This window comes from Aplidium turbinatum, chromosome 3 (genome assembly GCF_918807975.1).
Source record: "Aplidium turbinatum chromosome 3, kaAplTurb1.1, whole genome shotgun sequence".
Classification (NCBI taxonomy): domain Eukaryota; kingdom Metazoa; phylum Chordata; class Ascidiacea; order Aplousobranchia; family Polyclinidae; genus Aplidium; species Aplidium turbinatum.
In genome coordinates this window covers 40314740-40324092 of record NC_137474.1, presented here as the reverse complement: position 1 = coordinate 40324092, position 9353 = coordinate 40314740, and positions in this window count along the sequence as shown.

Below are 9353 nucleotides of genomic sequence, written 5' to 3'. Positions count from 1 at the left end.
CTTTGCCACCTACACCATACACGCAAAAAAAATTATGGTCAAAGTAATGATTTTTATTAATTTAGCCTGCTTTCAGACCTTGTAACTTTAAATCGTTTCATGTAAAACCAGCAAAATAACTTCACAACTGAGTAACGTTCTTACAAAATGTCCACCTTGAACTTGAATACAAAAACAAAAGTTTATAATAAAAGTATCGAAATCTGGATTGGCAATGGTTTGAATGGCAGCACTGAACATTAGTTCCGTGCAAGAGCGCGCATGTTTAAAACCAATCGAACAAAAAACAGTCGATAAAATATTACCAATTTAATTTAATTTTCATTGCTCTCTCGAACATGTAGAAAACGATCAAGTAAACACATGAATTTCGCACCAACAAAAGGAAAAGATGACAAAACCAAGTTGTTTAAAATATGCATCGATAAAACACGGCATGGAAAAAAATAAATCGATTTCGATCAGCTTGCAGCTAGATCATCTTCAGTTAAGCTGAAAGCAAACAGCACAAAAAGTCAAATGATGAAGGTGCGAAAGAATGAAAAACGTTTCACTCTTGCTAGGGACGGTACAAATGATCTACAATCCCTACACTCTTGCTACGTTAAAGAATTGATGGAAAAAACAAACAAGTAGGCCTAACAACCAAAGGCGAAATAAATGAAAAATGGCACGAAAAAGTATGGTACAAAATTATAAAATAAGATTGAAAATGATGTAACTGCTAGCTGATCGAAATTGAGTTTTAGCTGTTTATATTGAACTGACTCGTGTGAAAATAAATTCGTTTGTAGGCTACCTATTACAAAATATGTAACCGAGTGACCGAGTCGTTCATTTCAAGTATTGTTGTGGGTTTGACACCTGTCAGAAGATATTTCATTTTCTTCTTTGGAAAACATTATCTTAAAAATGCACAGCCTTGTCCACCCCGATAGCTCAGTTGATTGATTGGTTTTGAATCTTTATCCTCGGACTTGCTCGGACTGACAAAGCCTTGATTGGTTATTCCTGGTAGCAGTGGCTCCGAGAGGGGGGGGAAGTCGGGCCAGTTTCCCCACTAGCAAAACATTGTAAAGGAAAAACGAGTAGTTTTTCGTTTTTGCACTGTTGAAGGGGGCCCATTTTTAGTACTAAAGTAAAAATGTACCAACTAAATAATCAACAAATTCTTAAATGTAGTGCGTAATTCCAAGTATTTCTCAATCATTGTAAATGTCACTCTCGATGCTTCTCATCAAGAACAAATCATTTTCGTGTTAAGGTAGGCGATGTTGAACAAGCTGAAATGATTTCTGTATCACTGAACGGTTTCGATTGTATTGATAGTTTCAACTTGAAAATTGGCGCTGTTTTAGCTAAGCGGGAACTATTTTTGCTCGACAACTGAACCTTAACTTCAAAATCTGCGTTGGCCAGGCATAGGATGTTGTATCCAACATAAGTTATCTGGGAAAGTTAAAGATATCATTCCAAGCACGATTAAAGAAAGTAAATCCTGTATATTTTTTGTTTATGGATGTTGTTGCTTAAATCTAGTTGGAATTCATAATGTTGCCTACAGACAGCGTTGTTCAAATGTCTTATCATTTTTGGAGTAGGCCTAATTAATTATCTGTAAGCTTGTGGCATCTTTAAAGTTATAGCTCAGTCAGAGGAAAGTTTCTGAAAAATCTAAAGAAAGCTGTCTCATCAACTTGCAAAGAAAATTGACCTCGAGAGGGTAATCAAGGCGTGGTGCAGTCAAACCCAATGCTTTACATCATCCTTTTGCAGTTGAAGCTCTAAAGACGTTTCTTAAATGCATCAAGTTGGAACCAACAAGAGCTTGATCGGAAGCTGAGTCAATGCTAAAGTAGCCTACAACTAGCAGTTTTAAATTTGTGACTGCTTTGCATTATGTGGATTACGGTCCTAAACAAGATTCACTGATGAATTTAATGAAATTATAGGAAGATGTAATCTAAGTAAGAGAAAGCTGAGAAGAGTAGTCTACTACTCGCAAGCTAAAGTTGCAGTGGCAATTATAAATTTAAAACAAAATGACTTTGTTTTCCTGAGGACAGAACGTTTTTATAACTCCACTTAACTAGCTGAATCATTCGAAGGAAATGTATTCTACCGTACATTGCAAAGGATTCGATAGTTGTTGGAATTGACAAATGTATGAACAAACTTAAACATATCGTCGATGAGTTTGAAGTTCCATGAAAATTTCATTGTGTGTCTGTTGTGCAGTTGCGGGCAAGTGGGACAAATTTAAACCATTTGTAGGCTACAACAATGACATTTTTCAAGACATTTTGGATGAGTTGGTACTTTTGACAGAAAGCCACACAGCAAACTTCAGCTGCAAACTAGAACGAACCTCCCCATAATCTTTGCACAAGGAATCATTGATTGCAACTTTCGAAAGGTTTTTCCCCGTTTTTCCAAACAGTTTTGTTATGATTTTTTTTTGTGTTCCGGTAGCTACCTCCAACGGTTGTGCTTTGAGAACGTGGTTTTAGCAATTACTGAAATCTGTAAAGAATTGTTTGCGCTCCAGCAGGCCTAATAGCCTATGCCTCAAAACCGATTGAAAAGCCTAACTATACATGTTGTGCATCAATTCAGACGTCGCAAAATTTTATCATTTGATGCTGTGATCCGTAGCTTTGCATTGCAAAAAGTCCAGAATGGGTTGAATTAAATCAGGGATGTCCAAAGTCCGGCCCGCGGGCCAACTCCGGCCCACGAGACGTTTTTGTATGGCCCGCACCTGTTGTTGTACAATGTGTTATTTTTGGTCTGTAGACACACAAAAATCATATAAATGCAATTTGCCGTTTTTAGAAAAATTATTGTGGCTGTTGGCCCGCGAACACTTATTATCAAATCTGGCTCGCGTGAGAAAAAGTTTGGACACTCCTGAATTAAATGCTTGGTTGAACTATTTTCATTGCTTGTCGGCCTATTGTGTGTTTACAAAGCTTTCTAGACAAAATAGTTTGCCTCAATGGCATTTTTGCTGCAAGTGTAATCCAGTGATTATACTGTATATTGATGAATTTTACATTGAACGAAGTTCTTTTCATGCTGAGGAAAGTAGGCTAATTTCAGTTGAACACGAACATGCAATGCAATATTTGCTAAAAAATATTATAGGGCCCATTTTTCGTGTTGTTTCCCGACCAGTGCTGACTTCTCTCGGAGGCCCTGCCTGGTAGTTTCGCATACTTGTAGACTGTAGAGGCTCTTGACGCAGGGCCGGTTACCGAGATTGACAGAGTGAAGTTTTCCGATTGTTGAAGTGTTGTTGCCGGGGAATTATTCCATTCACTAGGTGCCGCTGAATAGAGAGCAGCAGTTCTGAAATGCGTTACTCAAGCGCACATCGCGAGAATCGAACCAGCGCCTCGTGATCTTGAACCGGGGTGCGTAACCACTGAGCTAACAGGGCGGACTAAAGTGCGTGACTTCGTGAACGAAAAAGCTTCAAGATCAATACTTTGCGTAAGTATGTCACTGTACTTTTGGATTGAATTATTAGATATAGGCTACAGTGTGTCTCAACCTTTTGTGGTTCATTACCCCTTTTGGGTGTTTAATACAGCCTGCGACCCCCTTCCTGCTATGTTTTCTATAGACATAAAAATTAGCACAAAAATACATTTCAATAACATTTAATTTCAAAGAACTGCAGAAGGTCACAACTTTTAATGCGACGGTTGACTCTGCAACTGCTTGGCCAACTTCTAAATTAGTGGTTGAGTGCTTGATAACGCCAATCTCATATCATCTTCAACTTTCCTTCAATTTCTTGCCTTCGTTTTGATATGGACAAGAGCTGAAAAATCGCTTTCGCAGAGTTGTGTTGTGGCAAATGGAAATAATATTCAAAAAGCTAGTTCAGATAGTTGCGGGTATGATTACGCATAGCACACCAGAACTGAGAGAGTGGCATTTCATGAAAAACGTCACATGCGGAAGAATCATTTTGAAGATCATAAAATTGGTCTTGTATTTCATCTGCAATATCAGCAAAATCCAAAGCAGTAGAAAACGGATTTCGAACAAATGCGGCATCTCTTTCTTTGAGCTCAGGGAAATATTGTTCTACTTGAACAAACGATGATAAATTGGTCTACAACCGAGCTACGCGTTCTCTTTCGTAACAGTGCAACCAATTAGTCACTTTCTACGGCATTCCGTAATATGGGGTAACTTTGGTCCATTTTTTTTGTTTCTTGAATGCTATCACAGAATACTTAATCTGTAAGAAGTGGAATTTTATTCCAAAACATGGGCTTATGAACTGACACAAGCGCTACATACGCTGATGCTGAAAACTCAACGTAACAAAGGAGTTTTTTAAAAACAACTGTGGTGGCCAAAGTTACCCCATCCCAGGATGGGGTAACTTTGGCCATGTGTATACAATGCCTTGAATGTCAATGTTAAACCGCCTTAAGCCTGGTCTACACTACAAAATATTTTGCGCTGAGCGTGGCGCATTCTTTGTTTATTTAACACAAAGCTTCTCTCGGCAACAGCGCCGTCGTCGGCCTGAAAATGTCTGGTCATCGCGAGCTTTTTTACGCTCTGGAGAGATTCGCTTGACCAAGGTTCTGGCGCAGAATTTAGTTTGAGCTCAGGTCTTGGCATTTTGTGGGACTTTGGTGGAAAGGCAGTTTCAGTTTTCTGGAAAGATGGTAGGCTACTCTGTTTCAGTTAATAGGTTAGTTGGTGTGTGTAGATAAAAATTAAAAGGTTAGGTTTAAAAAAGTCTTACATATGCCTACATAGCTGTTAGTTTGGTTAAGGTGGCACTTCACTAGGCTTTTGGTATGATTAAAGTTGGCCTTCCAACTAGCAGTGGCGTAGCCAAGGGGGGGGGGGGGGGTTTGGGGGTTACAACCCCCCCTTTGGCACACGTGTGACGTCACGATATTGAGAATGATGCTTTCAGTCTAAAAAAAAATTGACTAATTTTATACAAAACTGCAGTAAAAGAGTGAGTTTTGCCAATACCAAACATTCAAACATCTCAGCCAGGAATTAGCAACAAGAAAACATAGACACTTATAGTTTTATTTCCGAAAAATGCCGAAGAAAACATGATTTATCCTTTTGCTATGCCACCGGACAGCACCATTTTGCAGTAATATTCATACCCACATTTTTGTTGAAAATGCTCTCAGAATGCACCAAATTCAAAGTAATTTTTCTAAATTTTCTGGGGGAGGCCACCCAGACCCCCTGCCGCTGGGTGTCGTTTTCAGGGAAAACCCCCCCCTTTCAAAATTTCTGGCTACGCTACTGCCAGCTAGTATGGTGGTCCTACCTTTTAGACGGATTCAAACTATCTTTAGCTGTTGGTCAGGTTCAGGTAGCACTTCACCAGGCTTTTGGTCAAACTTGGGTTGGCCTACCTACTAGCCTTGCAGTGTTCAACTCTACAAGTTATAGGATAGCTCTAGGTCTACAATACTATTCTAGATTATTTTCAGTTGACCTATTACACTGTGTCAGTACAATGATGGATGCGTTTGATTGATAAGTTTGAATCAATTGAAGGCGAATTTCCAGCCAGTTGACGTAACCAAGCAGAAAGTGAAGTTGTTAGCGCTTGAATGCACACGGTCGCAAGATCAAATTTGCCAGTGTAGACAGTTTTTGGTCAGTCGAGGCTGGACAAGGCAGGCGTTTGCGCTTTTCGGGCTTGCAGTGTAGACCAGGCTTAAGGGTAACATTGGCCACCATCCAAGTTTTAAAAAAGTGTTTAAAGACTGCTAGGTCTCTGATAATCACACCGGTGCGCAATAACGAAGCAGAAAATGCCTTTTTTCAAAAACAATACAATTTGAAGACACAATAAAAGGTTAAGATACCAGCACGGCCGGATGACACTCTCTAATCCTCAAACACTTCGAAAATATTAGTACGGGAGTGAGAGGGTTGGTTCCTGGGATCCCACTCAGGGTCAGATCCGGAATCAGATAACTCTTCCTCAATGGTTTCATCATCGTAGTCGGTCTCGGCTTGCCCTGAAACGAAATCCTGCCGTTCATCTGCATCTGGAGGCTCCACCTCTACTGCTTCGGCAACAGAACCATTTGTGTCCAAGAGCTCCTGCCGTTCACCTGCGTTTGGAGGCTCCATTCCGCCTTCCTCGGCATCAGAATCACTTGTGTCCTGCTCGTCAACAGGCCCACGAACGCTTTTCCCTGGCTCAACAGTCAACCGACGCTTCTTCGCGGAGCTGTTTCCTATACCTTGTTCCACACCACCATTCTTGAAGATGGGAGAGAAGCACTTCTGACACCAATGTGTTTAAAAAGGTTTTAAATTTACACAAACATCCTTTGTACCGCATTAAACATATATTTGACCACTGGCCAAAGTTACCCCAAAATGATGTGATTTAGTGGGGGAACTTTGGCCACCCCACAGATTGCTTTTTAATGTAACACAATCATAATATTGCTTATATATTATCAATAACACTTCTTTTAGGATGAGAAATTGCAAAAAATAACTTACCACACTGACTCAGTTTCACTGCAGAAGTGAAAGTAGACAGCTCAGAAATTTGGCTTCAAATTTCTAACCTTTTTCTGATGGAATTATTCAGCAGCAGATATCGCAAAAACAAAGTTAACAGCTAGAAATACGTTATGATATGATGTATAATCAGAAACAAGAGGTTATAATCGTCTAAGTTGCAAGAAAAACTGGAGTTGTGCAAAAAACAAAAAAATTCAGATGTGGACCAAAGTTACCCCAGAAGGCCAAAGTTACCCCATATAAGCCTACTAAAGTGATTGCTGCATAGATTTTTCATTTATTCGGAAATTTTTGCGATTTCAAAAATCTTTTATCTGTCTTTTATGAATATCTTTGCGACCCCCATGAAATGACCTTCGCGACCCCCTTGGGGGTCCCCAGGTTGAGAAACGCTGGGCTATGGGAATATGAAGAGCATGATATATGCCTAAAAACGGATACGGTAAGTAAAAACTGTAGGCTAATAGTTTGATTAAAAGGCAATGTCCTTATAGATTAAAGCATCAATCGAACCTCTCTATGAAAGTTTAAATGTCGAATACAATTTATTATGATACCGTACTTTGAACAAAAATTATAATCGCGCTTACTAAACATTTTTAACAAAAAAGGCCTACCCTATAGGGCTGTGGGATGGCCATCTCGTCACCCCTCCCTCTAAAATTCACTAGTAGCAGTAGTAGGCTTCTACTTTTCTGTAAAGGTGCCTGGGACTCATCTTTGACTACATAACAATGCAAAGGGCTATGGAATTTAACTAAAAAAACTAAATGATTTTACAGGTCCGTTTTTGGAGGATAATTTGGCAATGAAAAAGGCCGTCTAAAAACATGTAATTGCATCGCTCTTGATATACATAAACGAAAAACTAAGTAATCTTCCAATGCGGAGAAACAAACTGTTTTCCGTGTCGGGCACAAAAAAGCGCGTAGTCGACGAATTAAACTGCTGATTTACAGAGGTGGGCAGTAACTAGTTACAAAAGTAACTAGTTACTGTAACTAGTTACTTTTTGAGTAACTGTAACGGTAACTTCGATCGTTACTATTTTCCAAAAGTAACGAAACGCGGTAACTAGTTCCTATTTTAACACTTTTTCAACAGTTACAGTTACAAGTTACTTTTGTATTGAAATTTTAGTTTTTAATTGCCGTTTATTTCTCTGCACGTGTTTGTGTCTTGCTTAGTGCGTGTTTGCTGCGTTTTGCGCAATAATGCATTTTTTTCGCAGATGTATCGGCGCAGCACTGCGCATGCGCGGTTCTACTTTTGTTTTGTGGACTGGTGGAGAAGGGTTGCCATATTGGCGAATTGATCGCCAAAGTCCAGAAATCTGGCGATTTTTTAAGACGTTTAGCTTCATATTTATGATTTAGCTCTTTTTTGGCGATTTTTTATAACTGATTTGGCTAAATTAGTTGTTTTTGGCGATTAATCAATATGTACCAAAGACAGGCAAGACACAACAATGCAACAGGGTTGAGCATTATAATAATAAATTTTACATATTTACAAATGAATTTAACAGTCAAACGTTTTCGGTTTAACTTAAGCCCTCATCAGGAACCTGAAAATATTTATAAAAATGCAGTAAATTTCAACTTCTTGAAGGTAACTAACTAACTGACTTTAAGCATCAAGAAACACGCAGCGATTAAAAGAAACTTGTTGATGCTTATAGTCAGTTAGTTATAGTTACATTCAAGAAGTTGAAACTTATTGCATTTAGTGTAACGCTTGCAATGCCTCTAAAAAGATTGTCTGACATTAAAACCAGCAACAGCATTGCTGTTTGCTTGCCGTTGGTGGACGTTCTTGTGGAAGCAATACAAACCAGATTTGGTCATTGGTTCGAGGACAGCGACTGCATTCCACCTACAATTTAGACTTATCTGTGTTTAATGCCTGATCATTAAGCGACACTGCTGAATTGAAGACAAAAATAAAACAGAACATGCTTCAAGCAATTGAAGAAGCAAACTGGTCTGCTGAAGATGGGAGCAGCAGCGACGCTGAAGTGGATGGTGGTAGGTAGAGCCACGGAGGACTTTTGCACCACTTTACGCAAATACCTAGAAAAGAAAGCAATGCGCGTTGAATCTGTTACAGGAGTATTTGGAAGCGGACCCTGAGGACAAGTTAAGCGGATCCAGATTCACAATTGGACCGATGAAAAAACTGTTTTAAAAACATAACACTCCCATTCCGTCAAGTGCTGCATTGGAAATGTTGTTTTCATTGCAGCACTTGTTCATCACCAGACTATTCGTTCATCCCCGACGCCGACACACGCTCCATCGGCCTGACACTACCAAGACAGGCATGGGTGCGCCTCAACCATCTCCGTACGGGCGTCGGGCTTTTCCGCTCAACCATGCACCAATGGGAAATGGCCTCTTCCTCCTGTGAATGTGGTGCCGAGGAACAGACCGCAGACCACATCATTGATTGATTGATTAAATCTTTATCCTCGGACTGGGAAAGCTTCTTGCAGAACTTAATTCTGGCAGTTTCGAATACTTGTAGAGGTTTTAAATCACTGACGCAGGCCCGGTCACCGAGATTGACAGAGTAAAGTTTCCGATTGTTGAAGTCTTGTTGCCGGGGAAATTATTCCATCTATTAGATGCCGCTAAATAGAGAGGAGTCCTTAACGTGCGTTGCTCAAGCGCATGCCCTGAGAGTCGAACCAGTGCCGCTTGATTTTGAAGCTTTTTCGTTCCAGAAGTGACCCGCTAACCAATTGAACTATCGGGGCGGACATCATCGATGACTGTAACATCTTCAAGCCACCTAACGGAGTG